The sequence below is a fragment of the Mycteria americana genome, chromosome 5 (genome assembly GCF_035582795.1).
Source record: "Mycteria americana isolate JAX WOST 10 ecotype Jacksonville Zoo and Gardens chromosome 5, USCA_MyAme_1.0, whole genome shotgun sequence".
NCBI classification, from domain to species: domain Eukaryota; kingdom Metazoa; phylum Chordata; class Aves; order Ciconiiformes; family Ciconiidae; genus Mycteria; species Mycteria americana.
Window position 1 is genome coordinate 61,288,531 of NC_134369.1, and position 17,453 is coordinate 61,305,983.

The 17,453-nt window shown below is 38.9% G+C and overlaps 1 long non-coding RNA gene across 24 annotated transcripts in view; it reads right to left on the minus strand.

Moving 5' to 3' along the window:
* Nucleotides 1–17,453, minus strand: part of LOC142410663 (uncharacterized) — a 292,399-nt gene that overhangs the window by 211,357 nt on the left and 63,589 nt on the right. For 2 of the 24 annotated variants that reach the window (XR_012775969.1, XR_012775971.1), the window contains one exon: nt 5,540–5,641. The exons of 21 other annotated variants lie outside the window; for them this stretch is intronic. This is a non-coding gene — a long non-coding RNA (uncharacterized LOC142410663). Of the gene's footprint in view, nt 1–5,539; nt 5,642–12,520; nt 12,732–13,626; nt 13,924–17,453 lie in introns of all 24 variants that reach the window. One more of the 24 variants, XR_012775974.1, reaches the window with a different exon arrangement.

A 17,453-nucleotide genomic window follows, 5' to 3' on the forward strand; every position in this document is an offset into this window, starting at 1 on the left:
AATCCATTCCTAATGCCCAAGGTATGAGACTATTGTATGATGGCATCAAGACCACTAAGAGTAGCAACCAAAGACACTTGATATGCTCTAATTCAATTGCAGATTACTGGTTGCAGTTTGCAGTCTGTTATATAAGTCAGGAAAGAAGGCCATAAAAGTTATCTCTAATCTTAAATATAGCTGAACTCTACTGAAGTATTATGGGCAGTTATTTTTCTCACAATCTGTATTAGCAATAGGAAATACATTTCAGGTTACCTCTATTTCTCTTGAGCAATTTGTGTCAATTCCTACCTGTCTACCTCATCGAAACTGCCTCCTCCTTCCACTCTTCAGACTACACAAGTAAATAGTGTAAGTAGTAGCTGGCTCAGGCAAGATATCTTCCAGGATGCAGAAGGACTGCCACAGGACTGACTTTATATTGAAGTGGCAGACTTTATATTGAAGTAAATTGTAACAGTTAAGTTGCATGTATCATTCTTGATGGTCATTATTACTTTAATATTGCATTCTGGAGTTAATCAGTTAATATTCTGTCTGGTCACTGTTAGCTAGGGATGTTCGATTAACAGCACTGCTGTTATGGTAAAGAGAAAAGATTTATCAGTCTTCCAGGATGAAGGTCATGAGGTTTTGCGTTGGGGGATTTTGTTGTTGTTTTTGTTTTTAATTTTTTGAGAGAAAAAAATTTGACCCATCATATAAACACAATGTCAATAATAAGTAATAACAATTCTTTTCCTCATTAGTTCTTCACTGTGATGTTTTTGGGGATACTCCACTTCGCTGCATTAGGGCAATTTTGCTGGTTTTCCAATTCCAAAGCAGAACAATAATGACAGTAGCATCCAAAAAAGTTTCTTATAATTGCCTAAATTGTATAACACCTTACCAAGATGTCAGGAAAACAGCCAAAGAATTTCACATTATAAAACTGGGCATATCATCTGATATAGCAATTTTGAGCATATTTTCAGACTAGCCAAAGTTTACAAGCTTTCCCAACTCTAGTTTAGCCAAAAGTCTTTCATGGACCATCTGGTTCTAATGATACAAAACTAGAATATTTGGTGTCCTTTTCACTATGCTACATTAAATTAAAGCTTAAAACATCAGTAAAGCAAAATCCATTTTTTTTATATTATGTTTTTTAAATTAAACATTAAGTATTTTGGCTAAGTCAATGTGTTTATTTTTGTAAAACTGTACAGCATATACTATATGATACAGTCAGAGGAATCCTTAGTTCAGTTACTCTTGCATACTCCTGGTCCACAGCCCACTGAGGCAAAGGGAAGTGTTTCCATTGACATCAATGGGCTCTAAATGAGGCTCCTACTGTGAGTGATACCAGATCCTTACTCATCCTAAAACATGTATGAGGTTTCGATACTTCTCCCAAGAGAAAAGGTTCAAATTATGCTTACAGTAGCTCTTCCTAAATTAGGTAATAAAAAGGCCCAAATGTGCATTCCAATGCACACTTGGTAACCCAACTGAAATTCAGTGAAATCAAAATATTAAGGATGTGATAAGAGGTTTTATAGTGGAAAGGCATTGTGAACGATATAGTCTTTGTATGCACTGTAGCTAGCTATAAACAGGCTCTCTGGTTATGACTTTCACAAGTACCTGCAAGACTTCATCTTCTGGCAGTTGTTGAAAAGCAATGGAGTTTTGAAAATCCCACCCTAAAAGTAGCTCATCACTTCTGAACTCAGACACAACAGATTAGAATTCCCTGCATTTCACCACCAGTCTTAGAAGCTTGTTCTGCAGGTGAGAACATAGACCACGATTTCGGAAGATGTGTAGGAGAAAAGTCCATTTTTAACAATAGAAGTGCCAAGCCTCTGTAGGTCCAAGGAGGTCAAACCAATCTGGAGGCCTGAGCAAACATGAAGGTCAACCAGCCACTGCCTCAAGAAGCTGACACCTTCCATGCATCAGCTAAGGTCAACCAACAGCAAATATGATTTCTTATTTATGAAACCAGTTTATGTTTTACTGTAGCAAGTCGTCATCATCTTTTTCTGTAAGTTTTGTTTTTCTTTATAGTTCCTATCACTATAACCCTCATTGCAAAGCTTCATCCCTCTCGTAGCAAACCCAATAGCAAATATCCCACCTATTTCACTGAGGTTAACTGAGGTAGATACAGGTATTACCCGAAGGGGACATCGCAGCCTGTTCTATACACTTCCCCAAATCCAAATATGCTAGTAGGGTAGACTTCATTTTGTTTCTCCTTTCTTTCTGCTTTTTTCTTCTCTCTCCATGGTAGCTTCCATGTTACTATTGCAAAATAGTTAGAACATATAGTTCCAACCCTGAATTCCTTACAAAGCCCTCTAAACAGGAGTTTTTCTGGAGTAAGAAAGGACTGAGAGAGGACTGCATGAATTGGCCCATACGGAGTTACATGCTAACTGTTGTTATTGTTCTCAGAGAGTGCATTTAAGGTTTTGGGAACAAACAATAAAACGAACAGCTGAACAATTTTAATCATGGCCCAGTTCCTAGTTACAATTATTTTTAAGCTGTCTCACCATTAGCTAGACTCTGATTTTTTTTTTCCCAATGAAAAAAATATATTATATAAAACTTAAAGAAATACTGTTTTTAAATGACAGTAAAAGAAAAAAAACAAAAAAGATTCTGAAATGTAACATGCTATGACTTCTGCTCTTAGCCCAGCATTTGTGTATGAGTTACACATAATTTTTAAAATGTTCCATTCTTTATATACTTCACGTACAAGCCAATTCTCTAGGAAAATATGCTTTCCTAGATAAGTTAAAAGAGTGGCCTCTGAACTCCATGACTAGACAGAGAATATCAGATTGTGACCACAGACATGTCTGAGCAAAACTAGAATGCATGCTCATATGAAAGGCATATTTCATGCATTCTGTATTTCAAAATGCTCCAGCAGGAACACATCAAATCAGAGTAAGATGACAGCTCACACAAGCAAATGAGAACGGGAAAATAAGATGGCACAAGGACATGAAGACATTCGGAGAGGCTACTGACCAAGAATATCCTTTTAAGATCCTTTCTTCATTCATTCAAGGCCTGATTCAATTACTTCCACTGGAGTCAACAGGAAGACTTGTGGTCTTCAGTGTCTGTTATTGTGGCTCATTACTTGTGTTACAGTAGCACACTGAAGATTCAATTAAGCTCAAGCACTGCAATACTAGGTGCTATACAAATACCCACAGTGTCATAATCCCTACTTACCAGAGCCTGCATCAAGCAAGACCTTGAATCACGTAGGGCAAAAAAAAATATGGCAAACAAAACATGGGAAAGAATCCAAAGGGAGCCCAAGGGATTTAAGCTGCATTACAAAAACAGTCAGTGGCAAAGCAAGGAAGACTTTGGTTGCCTGACTGTACCCAGTGCCCTATCTATTAAACCATTCTGCCTGCTGATAGACTTTGGGTCAAACCTGCACTGCACATTATGAATGATAATTGAGTGAATGAAGTAAAAAACCTACCTGCTAAATAGAAGGAACAGCTGTCACAGTGTTTCTACCCCGTGCAGATTACATGCACTGCAGTAAAACTACTTTGTGTGCAGAAGGCAGGAATCACTAGTGCTCTGCTTGCAACTCTTGTTTTTAATAAGAGTTCTGCAGGAAAATGTCATAAACAGAAACACAGAATCACTCCAGAGGTTACCCATTTCGCCTCCTCCCACACTATGGCAGGCTCAGTTATAACCGTGTCATTCCTAACAGATGTTTGTCTCATCTGTTGATGGATGCTCCAAGCTATCATTAGGCAATCTCTTCCAGCACTTCACCCCCCTTTGGAACTGTTTTCCTTACTTCTAATCAGAACCTTTCTTGCTACAGCTTATGCTCTTAGTTCTTCTCCTACCATGTCTTCTTTTCAGTCTTCTTTAGGCTAATCAACTCAAACACATTCAAATCTCTCCTTTTAAATAATCTTGCTGACTAACATTCAGCTTGAGATTCACTGTAACCTTAGTGCTTTTTCTACAGTATTCTTAACTTGGATTGTCCATCCTGCGTTTACACAGTTGATTATTCCTGTCTGACTGCAATAACTTGCACTTGTCTGCCAAACAGCCCTTGAACTTTATTTCTAAATATAATTTTGAATTTTAATCATTTTCTTTAGTGTATATAGAGTTAACATCAACTGCAAATTTTATATTTGTGTTCAATACCATCACAAAGGACACTACTGAAAATCTTGAATACTGGGAGGCCTCAACAGATACTCATTCAATACATCAAAGAACTACTGAAAAGTACCATTTCGATACAGTTAGTAAGTCCATTTTGCACCCACTCTACGGTAGTTTAATTGAGAATGTTTGCTTTGATTTCTTATTAGAATGTCATATAAAGCAATATCAAAGATCTTACTAAAATGGCGTTAGACGTGCTAATTCTTTTGTATCCAGAGCCTGCTGCTCTGTTGTAGATTGGCTTGACACAGTTTCACAACTGACACAATTTGTTTCTGACTGTTATTCATATGTTGGGTGTTATTCAACTTTTTATCTTCTATGTGTTTAAAATTAGGTTGTTTGTCATTTGTTCCAGAATTTTGGGGGGAATTGTATTTAAATTGATCAGTCTTTTCTTTCTAACTGTTCTTTTTCCTCCTTTCTAAAGTTAGTCACTACCTTTTTTCCTTTCCTCACCTATCTTCAATGAGTTATCAATTACTAATTATTCTGAGACTGTTTTCTTAAAAATATCTCTAAAGGTGGTACATTCATAAATTCCAGACAATCTGAAATAATTAACTTAGTTAAATACCACGCAGTTAAAATCTGTACCTTAATGAAAGTACACAGGGAAGCATGAAAGCTCATTTTGCAATTTCCTGAGTTCTTTCAGTGTTTTACTTTGCAATGTTAATTGCCCCTTCAATAAAACTTTTTCCCCTTTTTTAAACAATTGGGGGAATTGACTAATTGTTTTTAGCAACGTGTGTTATTGCCGAGGACCAAAGCTGGATCATTCACATACAGATTTGGTCTTACAGCTATGAGCAATAAATGTCCTGTTTGGATTCTCTGATGACTAAAAAGGGATGAGTTCACATCTTCACTTTCCAAACAGTATAGCACTATGCAGAAATAGCTGCTGAATTCTGGAAGTAGTGTAGATGCATCAGTGAAATGCTGCATCTAAACTAATTAAACCTATTATTCTGCAGAGCTAGTTATCCCAGACACAAAGCAATGTCATAAGCATCAATGCTTTCAAACGGGGAATAAAGGTCTTCAAAGATAGTTCAGGCTTTTTTTGTGCACAGTGCTGCATCATTGATTTCAGCCAGAGCCAGATCACATTCCAAAATGGCAATTCCTTCCATCTACTGCCTTTCCCTACCAATATAAGATAATGCAAAGTGAACGTTCATCTAAGTATATTCTTGAAGACATGAAAACGTTGCTTAGACACTTGTATACAGCCTTGACACCAGATTAATACTAAATTCCATAACTGTGCAATTATTAGAGTTCAAAAATTCCTACCTACCTCGTTAACACAACCCATACATTGAAACTGGAAAAAGAATTGGTAGAAATAGTCATAGTCATCCTGATCCTCATCTTGTACTCTGTTAGTTCCTTTTTCACCCTACATCCAAGGTGGAGAGAATAATTTGACAGGTCACTTCTTATTTCTTAGTGACTTTACATTTCCAAGATTTTTAAGAAACAAAAACAGAGTTTGTTGTGAAAACATAAATTATTGTCATAGTGCGTAGTAGGAATACTGAATGGGAATATTTAGGTAGAATTGCATCATTTGCTTTATTCTTTTTTAACTATTGATAAACACATATCTAATGATTCTAAGTTCTATGAGTCTTCTGCCCACTAGCCACAACCTTTCAATGCAAGGCCCAACCTACTTAATAGCATCCCTGTAAGTACTATTGTTTTCAAAATAAGAGATCATGGAATAAACTCTGGGCAGGAGGACAAACCTATAAACAATTCAGACAGTTCTTTATACAAAGATTGGTTGGAATATCAAACAAACTGCCAAAAGTTATGCAGCCAGCAGTTAAAGTGACTTGTGTACATTAATTCAAGAAAAAGTTGGATTATGCTTTGGAAAAGAAGGAAATAACTACAGTGCAGCAGCCACTAACTTTTTTTTTTTTTCCTCTTTTTTTTGGAGTTGGGATTACGGTTAGACTGTTTCATATAGTTAACAAATATCCTACAATTAGCAAACTTTCTTCTTTCATTTTCTGCAATCTATAAGAAAGTGTCCCACGGTTATACAAGACTGACCACTGGGTTCCCTTTGCAAGATTACATTTATATCTTTACTTGCTGAAGTAAACATGTCTTTTTTTGGCTTAAGAATGCCTAGCAGCACTTTAAAAAGAAATTTAAGCCTGAAACAACAGATGAAGAAGACAAGATAAAGTAAGACATCTTAACGAGTACACAGATGACTACATAATTCAATAGATACCTGGAGAACAGAAAAATTGAAATGAAAAGCATCTTCATCTGTTACATGTTTCTGTCATGTCTGACCCTTTTGTGGTCATCAGGACTTATTACACAGCAGGAAAAACAATCAGATACAGGAGAAATAGTTCAAGGAAAAGGAAAAAAACATGAAAAGTCAAATGCAAATTTGTTTTTCACCAAACTTTTGTGTCATAATAAAAATGATAAAAAATTGTATTCGTTGGAGGAAAAGTGATTGCTGCAGTTTGCCAGAAAATTAAAACACCAAGATAATCACCAAGACTGAACACAGGAAAGAAGCAAAAGAAACAAAAATGAGGTTTCATGAAGCTTCAAACATTTCACTGGAAAAGGAAAAAATAAGAAGGCTCAAAGATTGCTTGTATCAGTAAAGTCCCATCATTCACCCAAGCTGTCATCCTGGTGCCTGGTGCCACAAACAGAAATAGTAGCAATGACGAACGTTGCTGTTGCAACAGGAAAGACAAAAGGAAAGTGGATGAAAATAAAAGATATCATCCAGTCCTTTTCCTTTCCAATGTATGCTTGTTTCCTGTGGCACATCTCCTAATAGTCTGTCCAGTATATTTTTAAAGTTCTCAAAGGATCAAGTTTCTACTGCCTCCCTTCAAAGATGCTTTTGTGACTTAGAAACAACTAGAAACTATAAAACTATGAGCTAATAGGTAAAGTAACAGGGCTGATCAACATGGGCCACATCAGTAACTGCTACTGACCACCTGATCAGGAAGAAGTACATGAGACCTTCTTCAGACAACTTGGCCTTGGTCCTCACTGGGAACTTTAACCACCCCAATATCTGCTGGAGGAAAAACACAGCAGGGCACAAGCAATCCAGGAGGTTTCTGAAGTGCATTGATGATAAATTCCTAACCTTGGTGTCTGAGGAGCCAATGAGGGTAGGTACTCAGCTGAACCTCACACTTGCAAACAAGGAAGAACTGGTCAGAGACCTGAAAGTTAGGGGAAGCCTTGACTGCAGGGACCATGAGATGGTGGAGTCCACGATCCTGAGGGGAGGGAATAAGGCAAAAAGCAGGATCACAACACTAGACTTCAGGAGAGCAGATTTTGGCCTCTTCAGGAACCTACTTGGAAGAATCCTATGGGATACAGTCCTGGAGCAAAGAGGGGTCCAGGACAGAGGGTTAAGTTTCAAAGATGACCTCATCTCCACTCAAGAACTATCCATCCCCATGTGCAGGAACTCAAGCAAAGGTGGCAAGAGGCCTGAATGGATGAACAAGGTGCTCCTGACAAAACTCACACACAAAAAGAAAATACACAAGAGGTGGAAGTAGGGATAGGTGGACCCAGAAAGAATACAGAGACACTGTCTAAGCATGCAGAGATGGGGTTAGAAAAGCCAAAGCCCACCAGCAGTTGAATCTGGCGAGGGATGGGAAGGGCAACACGAACAACTTCTACAGGTACATCAGCAGAAAAAGGAAGACTAGGGAAAATGTGGGCCAGCTGCTGAACGGGATAGGGTACATGGAAAAGGACAACATACTCATCTTGATATAAGAAAGAAATTTTTCACAGTGAGAATAATCAATCCCTGGAACAACCTCTTAAGGGACGTGGTGGAGTCCCCATTACTGGAGGTTTTCAAGATGCAACTGAACAGGGTGCTAGATATTCTCATCTAGGCTCCCTTTTCCACAAAATGTTGGACCATATGTTCTTTCAAGGTGCCTTCCAACATGGGCTGTTCTATGATTCTGTGATTCTATAATTCTATGATTTTGTACTCAGTGCTTTCTCTACTTCAGTCTTTACTGGGAAAAATATTTGCCTTCAGGAGTCCCAGGCTCCAGACACCGCTGGGAAAGTCTGGGACCAAGGAATAGTTGGTGGAGGAGAAACATGTTAGGGAACATTTAAACAAACTGGACACCCATAAGTCCAAGGGGTCTAATAAGATGCACACATGCGTGCTGGCCAATGTCATTGTAGTCCATTCTCAATTACCTCTGAAAGGTTATGGTGGTCAGGAGAGGTTCCTGAGTGGGAAAAATTCCAACCCCTGTCTTCAGGAAGGGCAAGAATGAGGTTTTGGAGAACTACAGGCCAGTCAGCCTCATCTCGGTCCCTGGGAAGGTGATGAAGCAAATAATCCTGGAAGTCATTTCCAAAGATATTAAGGACAAGAAAATGACAGGCAGTAGTCAGTACAGATTTAGGAAGAGGAAGTCATGCCTGACCAATGCCTGATAGCCTTCTATGTTAAGATGATTAGTCTGGTGGAGGAGCAGTGGATATTATTTATCTTGACTTTACAAGGGCTTTTGACACTGTTTCCCATAATGTTCTCATAGAAAAACTGATTAATATGGGCTAAATAAATGGACAGGGAGATGGACTGACAACTGGCTGAATGGCTCAAAGGATTGTGATCAGTGGCAGGAAGTCCAGATGGAGGAGGCCAATCACCAGGAGTGTACCCCAGGGTCCAATACTGTTTAACATCTTCATTCATGACCTGAATGATAGGACAAAGTGCACTCTCAACATACAAAATTGGGAGGAGCTGGTTGTGCTGCCTTTGAAGGGACCTCAACCAAGAAAACGACAGCAATCACATGAAGTTCAACAAAAGGGAATGGAAAGTCCTGCACCTGGAGAGGAATAAGCCCATGCATCAGTACTGATTGGGGGCTGACTGGCTGCAAAGCAACTGTGCAGAGAAGGGCATGGGGGTCTTGGCGAAAAAGGAGTTGAACATGAGCCAGCAGTGTGCCCTTGTGGCAAAAACCAACAGCCTGCTGGGCTACATTAGGAAAGGTGCTACCAGCAAGTCAAGGTAGATGATATTTCCCCTCTACTCAGCACTGGTGACACATCTGGATTTCTGGGCTCCCCAGGACAAGAGGGACACAGACATACTGGAGCAAGTCCAGCAAAATGCCACAAAGATGATTAAGGGATGAGCTGGGACTGTTTAGTCCACGTAGCAGAAGGCTCGAGGAATCTTACCCATGTGTATAAATACCTGCTGGGAGGTTGTAAAGAAGAGCCAGAGTCTTCTTGTTGGTGTCCACTGAAAGCACAAGCGGCAACAGGCACAAACTGAAATACATGACAAGCCATTTAAATATAAGAAAAATCTTCTTACTGTGATAGGGGTAGACCACTGGAACAGGTTGTCTAGAGAGGATTAGGAGTCTCCACTTTTGCAGATATTCAAAATGCAACTGGACACTGCCCCAAACAACCTGCTGTACTTGACCCTGCTTTGAGCAAGGAGCTTGGACTACATGATGTCCAGAGTTCCCTTTTAACCTCAACCATTTTGTGATTCTGTGCTCCAGGTAAAGTTCTCATGAAATTTAAAATATCTTACATGTTTCAAAAATGTTTTGCTTTCCTTAAAATCCAGTAAAAAGGAAGATGAAGATGAAGAAAGCAGAACCCTTGTTACTACACCCACACCAGTTAGTAAATAACCCCGAATCAGAACAGGACAAAGTCTGTCATGTAGCTGTAGTGCTATATCATCAGCTGATGTTCCACATGCTGGAGGTAAAATCTATGAGGTTTAAATTAAGACACAGAGTAGCTTTACTAGAAAACTTTTGTTTTCTTGATCCAAGCATTTATCATCATTTTAGACTACAGCTGAAGTTCATCTTTTGTAATGATAAATCATGGCTGGATGAAACTTGTCTGGGCCTGCCCTTTATTTCATTCTTAGTTGCGTTCCCTTGGTCTTTGAGGAACAAGTAGTCAAATTAGGAAGTCCTCTTACAAAATGGTTTGCAAGAAAGCAGGGCTATTTCTGTAAACAATGGGAAAGTCCAGTTGTTGAATCTCTATTCATGAGACAGGAAAAGAAAATGGGGCTATTTGATAAAAAAATACCAAAAATCATGCCAAAGGTCTTCACAGTGATGGGGATGCTACAAGTGACAGCTGTGATCTACCCTGGCATGAGGTAAAATGTATACATTGAAGTCCCAGGGAGGAAAAGATTCACAGTTATTCACTCAGGATGCTACTAGAAACAAAGTCCTGGAAGAAAGTAAAGATCAAATACTAAACTGCGGACAAAGGTCATGGAGAAAGACAGCATTTCTAAAAAAGAAAGCCTGAGATAGTATCTGTAAGCAATGCTAGTGACACAGGAGAAAGGGAGGAGAATTGTGCCTGTACATATTTATTATTGCCAAATGGGCTGAAAAAAACCCAACATCACTGCTATGGCATTTTCTTCACTAGATCTAAAGGACAGCAGCAGTGGAATCTGCTGTTTGTGTTAAAGTGTCAGGAGGGGAAAGAACAAAGACATGGAAACATCTGCTTTTAGAAGCCACTTGAAAAATAATTATGCAATAGCCTGTGAAAAACATCTGTTAAAAATGCTGCTGTCCACCCATCACATAGAAAGAAGACGCTTAAGGAAAATATAAGCAAGACCAGGAGAAGATCATGGCGCATTTTTCTCTTGGAACACCCATTACCCCAAATCTGAACTGATACCCAAGGGTAAGTTCAGCAAGAGAAGTATATGATAGAAGCAAGCAGGATGATATACCACTGCTGAACAGATGGTACAACCTGCTGTTACATAATCAATACAAATTGACCAGAAACCACGCTTTGCATGTGTACTCTTTCTGAATACAAACAAATTGCTTCCTGGGAATTTTCAGCCCTCCCATTCACAGAATCTAAGGCCTTGCAATTAGTCACGGAGCTCTCTGTTCTACACCAGCGAGGCTATTCCAGCACAGAGCCTCCCTGCCCATCACACCGAGGAACTCGAGTTTTCTGTAAATGTCGTCACACCACATCTCATCTCGTTATACGTGATTGGTTTAACATCCAAACCGTTCAGGTGGAATAGTGAGTCCAGTGCAGTGTTGTGTTGACACAATGCTACCTGAATCCTAAAGAATGCTCTCTTCTTATCGCTTTGATGTGCTGTAGACACTTAATAGCTCATTCAGTACTGGTTAACATGTCCTGATGTAGGTGATTTAATCTAAAACATTTTAACCAGCAATTGAGATAGACAGTGTGCATGTGCTGTTCCCATGGTCCTGCTGATGAGCAGAAACTGGCTGAACTACGATGTTTAACTCTGTTCTACCCTGTGCCTACACTTTAGCCAAAGTAAAGGAAGAGTTCACGTTTTAGTTCTTAAGAAGGCTTACATGAGCAAAAACACAACACCTGATACTTTCCAACTTCTGCATGGAATACTCAGCATAGCTAACTTCATCCACAGATCAAATGGCATAGTATTGATGAGATTCTACATTGCATGTGACAGAAAGAGGCGGGATATGAGACCCCTGCCTCTCCTGCATCCTCAAGTTCATGCTCAAATTCAGTTGCATAAGAAATTCTGCCCTTCTTACCAAAAGAAATTCCCCTTGGGCCTCAGAACAGACCCCTAAAATTCATTGCCATGTGTTGCTGCATTTGCCTCAGAAGTGGATATTTGTCAGTAGGAAGCACTTGCTATAAATACAATATGGTTTGCAAAATGCTTTGAGATCCTCGGTGGTAAGGGACAAGCTAGAGTAATGTAAGAGGATATTATTTTTATATCAATAAAACAATGACTCCAAAATATAGTCACCTTGCTGCTTAAGCTGTCAGAAGAAAATAGAATAAAGGGAGGGTGGGGTAGGGGGGGATCGATTTAAACATGCCCAAAATAGCTGTAAACCAGATTTTAAATTCATTGAAATTCCCAGGAATTGTATTCTCAAAACAATGGCTTGTAAGAAGCATCATCTCAATGTTTCCTCTGCTTATTTTTGTGAATAAAGAATTTTTTATGCAATGTTTTAGCTTCTATTAGTCTCAGTTTTTTACTGAACTATCAACAGTGATTAATGCAGATGGTTTAATTAATGTTTTCTTTTCTCTGTATATTTTTTTAAAGGAACATTAAATTAGCCCAAAAACTCGACCCCAGTCTTCAGCGTTTGGTAAAAGCCATCCATGTTTTGCTGCCTAAAAGCATTTAGAGATGAGGAGTAAAACTTACTGAGTATGACAGATTTAGATATTTGTCAAGGAGTGAGAGGGCAGGTGGGAGAAATCTATGAGTATGTGCTGCTGTCCTCAAGTGTTTCCTTGAAATCCACAGACTCCCAGTAGTGTTCCAGAACAACATCAGTGAGCAAAATCTTAAACCTTCTCTTGCATATAGAGGATCTCTCATCTAATTCCCATGGAAGAATACATGTTTTGGAGATCTGGGAAGGGAAATTATGAAAATACAGCTATACAGCAAGAGGTTTGTTATACTCCCCAGGTTAAAATGACATAGAGGAAGAAATCTGCCTGTCACTGCACTTCCAATTCACTGACAAGGAGAGAAGATATTGAACTATATTGCGTTCTGAATATTTTGCTCAATTAAAGACTGCAAAATTTGGCTCAAGTAAACCATCTTCAAATTCCTGTCTCCTGCAGCTGGAATGCAGTGAAGCCACCAGAATGAAGACCAAGCTAAATATTTTAACTGAGCAAGATACATTCTGGTTTTGTGCTCCAAACTACATGGAAGTCTATATTATGAAATGGGATTATAGGATTAGAGCAGGTTTGCCTTTGGCATCTGCAAAGTGTGGCAATTGGCTTCAGTATAGAATTTCCCCAGCTGACATAGGTCATGGGGGTCAGACCAGTTTCCATGCCAGTGCAGGACCAGCATATGCATGTAAATGCCATATGGTTGCTGCCTGACTGTAAATGATCTAGTAATAGTTCATTACAATGCTGCCACTAACTTCTAGTGCCAGTTAATTTAACATTCAGTGTAATTTAATCAAAACCTTGGGTACCATGCAATCTGTATTAAAAACAGAAATTGCCCTCTCTAGTGACTATTTCCAGTTGCATTGGATGCAGGCGAGGGAAGAAAGACTGTTCAGCTACTTATAACTATGCTTACTAATGTATTCTTTTTTAAAAAAAAAAAAGGAAAGACAAACTAGGAAAATAAATTCAAGTGTCTTGAGAGACATGGAGGCTTACCTATACAGAGAAGCTAATTTGGATTAAGGTAGAGTATGCATTTAAATGTAAATCTTCCTGATTAACCCCTGATGACAGAGCAACTTGTGGTATCATGTCTTGCAGTCCTACCTGAGAATCTGTGCAGGAAATTAATCCAGGACAATCTATCAGGAGGAGCCACTCTGGAATAATTTCGTATGAGAAATTCCCTGGCACTGACTGTTCAAATGGTGTTAGGCTGTACACTGAAGTCCTCTTCTATACCTGACTGGGCTGTCACCAACATCAGTTGCTCATCTCCACTGGAGTCTGCTCCCCAAGGTCTACTAGTGACCTACTAGTGACTGGTCACACTAACATTTTCATCCAGCAGTGCTGTCTTTACAGTTCATAGCTGAACTTCATGCACATGGGTTAACGCAATTCCTAGAAGATACTCACGTAAAAGAATTAACCACTTTCTCACATGTCAACGAGGTGCAACCAACACATCAGTGAGAGAAATTGTGTAATACCTAACACACTGAGCAGGGATTGCTCCTATCCAGGAAATGGACTTTGGCCCATGCTATAAATCAGGGCAAGCAGTGAAAACTCTGGAAAATCTTGCCTCTCTGGAAGAAACAGAAGATTTAATCTGGTCTTCAGACATTTGGGTGAGGAAAATACAATCCCTTGCTCTTTTGAAATGTATAAAGCTGTTCAGAGAAGGCAATAAACTACTGGTATTGTGCCACATACTGAAAGTGATGATAGTCACTGATAATCAGTTAAATGTACATAGAACAAAGTAAAATAACACCTTTAAGTTAACCAGCCTTCAATTAATATTATGCCCATTTCCACTCAGAAATCTTGTAGGATTTTCCAGCTTGTTCAGGTATGCTCCAAACCATCCACTTTACAGCAGAAGGAAATAGCTCATTAGCTAAAGAACAATGACTTTGTCAACAAATTTTGTCATTACATTTTTGTTACTAGCCACCATATAGATTAATTTAGATTTTTTTACTATGAATCCAGCTACAATAAGCAAAAATATGTACTTCATTGTCTGGGGCACTAAAGATGTGAACATAAACGTTCCATAACACTTAGAATTTTGTGCAAACTATTACAGGGTAAAATAAAACCGTATGTGTGATTGGAGCCTTGCCAAGGCACTTTTGTTTCCCAAGTAACCAAGTTTACCAAGACAGGTAAAATTTAAAATAACAGCATTCAGAATTCAAAGAGAAAACTGAAATGTCAGTGCAGTTTTTGAAACACTTTTGCTACTGTTCCCTAGTTCCACACACCATTTTCCATAGTGCATAAGTCCAGTAGTGCATAAGAACAGAACTTTTCTGAATACTGTAAGTAACCTGATTAGTGAATTTTAGTTTATTTGTACATCATGAACTGAGTCTTGCCAATGGGAAGGTAAAAGCATTAAGAATTCACTGTTTCTTCCCTCAAAATTCTCCCTCTATCCCTTTTTCTGTTTCATTAAGGCTGAGATAGAGCTTGCAACAACAAAAGCACAAGCCTCTGCTATTTGAAATAAAGGAGTAACTGTATTCAGTTGTACCAGTACCAAATTCTTGTCCTCTTTGGACTATACATGTTATCTAACATCACAGGTCTGTAAGAGCAAAATTATGATGAGCTGGTTGTATCAGATCTTCTACACTTCATTAGCTATAGCAGTTCATTTCATAATACCTGTGTTACTCCTATACCTGGACACTGCTATCATCTATGCTATAGATCTCTTTTAGAAAGCAACCCACTCTTGATTTAAAGGCGGAAAATGTACCACAAATCTAGGTAAACTACTCCTTCACTATTAATTACCATTGACATTACTCTAGGCTGTTTGTCTAGTGGACAGAGGAAATAACACCTTTAACAGACACAGCTAAATTCACAAAGCTCATTTGTCAGAGACCTACATTTTAGAAACTCTAAGCTTGTTTTGTGTATGTTAGTTCAACCCCTTCCAACTTCACTATGAAAATAATGATTATAGGATTGGATGCAGTGTTTCATTAGTGGTCTCCCTGATGCCACATCCAAAGGTAATATAATCTTCTTATTCTATTTGATAAACCCCTTTACATTTATCCAAGCACCATTTTTAGCCCTTTCAGTAACCCCGCTACAGGGGATGCTCATGTTGAATTAGTTATACACTTTTTATTCTGAATATTATTCAAGAATATTTAATACAGAGTTCTACCTTCTAAGCATAGCAACATTTGTTGTATTTAGATATATGACCCTTAGTTTACCTATAGTGATCTATATTGTTCAGAGGGGTGCATTTATCAAGGCTTTGGGTTCTGCATATAGGTAAACTATCTCCATTATCACCGCAGTTCCTCATACTAATGGCAGTACAATGCGACCAGATCTGTGACCAGATCTTCACAGACCTGCACAATGGTTCAGCCAGCATTTTAAAGACAGAATCTGGAGGAAAATCTAAGACGACTGCAATTATAAATCATATTTCCTTCTCTGCCCTTTCTTATTCTATCTGCAAATTCTACCAGCTGTAACATTATATTTTATTCCAAAGCCTTGATAAAGAAATTGAAAGCCAGGCTGCACTAGAAGCACTCTCCTCAGGGAAGAATTCCATAATTCCTTTTTATGACCTATCAGCTAATCAGTTTTTAATTCATACAGTATGGACTACACTGATTTTGCATAGTGCTAATCTTTTTTAAATCAGAATGCCATGTGGAACTCAATCAAGGGCCTCGCAGAGGCCTGAGTACATCATGGCAACCGTCAGTTAAATCCGCTATGCTATTCATTCACCCCGTCAATGGAAATCCATTCTGTGCGGCTGAATACTATAGAAATTCAAACTATATTGCAACTTTCTCTTTCCAGCAAGCAGCAGCCTACAGTGTGAAGAAGAGAGGAGCTCTGGACGTTCACTTCCACACCCTGCCCTGTGAGCTGAGGGACCAGCCACAATGCATTTCTTTGCCGTACACCAGCTCTTCTCACTTCTTCATGGCTACAGACAGTTGTAACCAATCTGATTATCAAGTATGTGGCTGGGCTGCAGTGAACTTTTTCAGGAGCTGCAGTGGATTAAGTTCATGCTGTTCGCTGTCATGGCCATTTTTAGATCGCTGTGTCTGGTGGATACTGTATACTAGGAGCAGCAGCAGCCTGCCTGTTGATATTATACTCTCAGAATACGTTGAAGAAAGGTTCCATTATTTTACTACATACAAGCACTGTTGTTACCTTCCTAGTACTACTCATCATATCTTAGCACTACCAGCACCACTTCAGTACTATCCGGCCTCCTTCCTGATTGCCTTTTTTTGGTTTTGTACTAACTAAAACCTCAGTAAGCTCATGGATTGCATAAATAATGCTTATAAAAAATTATTTCCAACGTACATAAAAAGTGCGTATAGGCTTGAAACTCCAAGGTGTTACCTTTTAAGCTTTGTGGTACCTGTCCACTTTCCTGTCTGTTGCCTGTGAAAGACAGGCAGGCAGCAGGGCAGATATTTTATGAAGGATTTATTTCCCAGACATACTTGTGCCAGTTTCTCTCCTCAACAACTGAAAATGGGCTCAGTTTCTATAAAATACCAGCATTCACAACAGTGAAAATACAATAAACTCAAGCTGCCCATAATACTGCAGAGCAGACTCAGCAGGCACTTCATCACGCAAGACACACTAGTAAAGTTCTGGTTCTAAAAATTAGTTCAAGTCTGATGGCAATCTGTATCTCCCACTTTATTCTAGCAAGACATGATATACTACAGAACTACTTGACCCATCCCTGCAAAATTATGCATGCTGAACACTACGGATTGCATTTAATCCCTCTTTTTTGAAGATCAGGAGATGAGAACACTACATATTCAAGGATGTGGACATAGCAATTGTTTCATACCTCCGCACCTCCAAGAATGGATTGGAAGCGTGGAGGATCA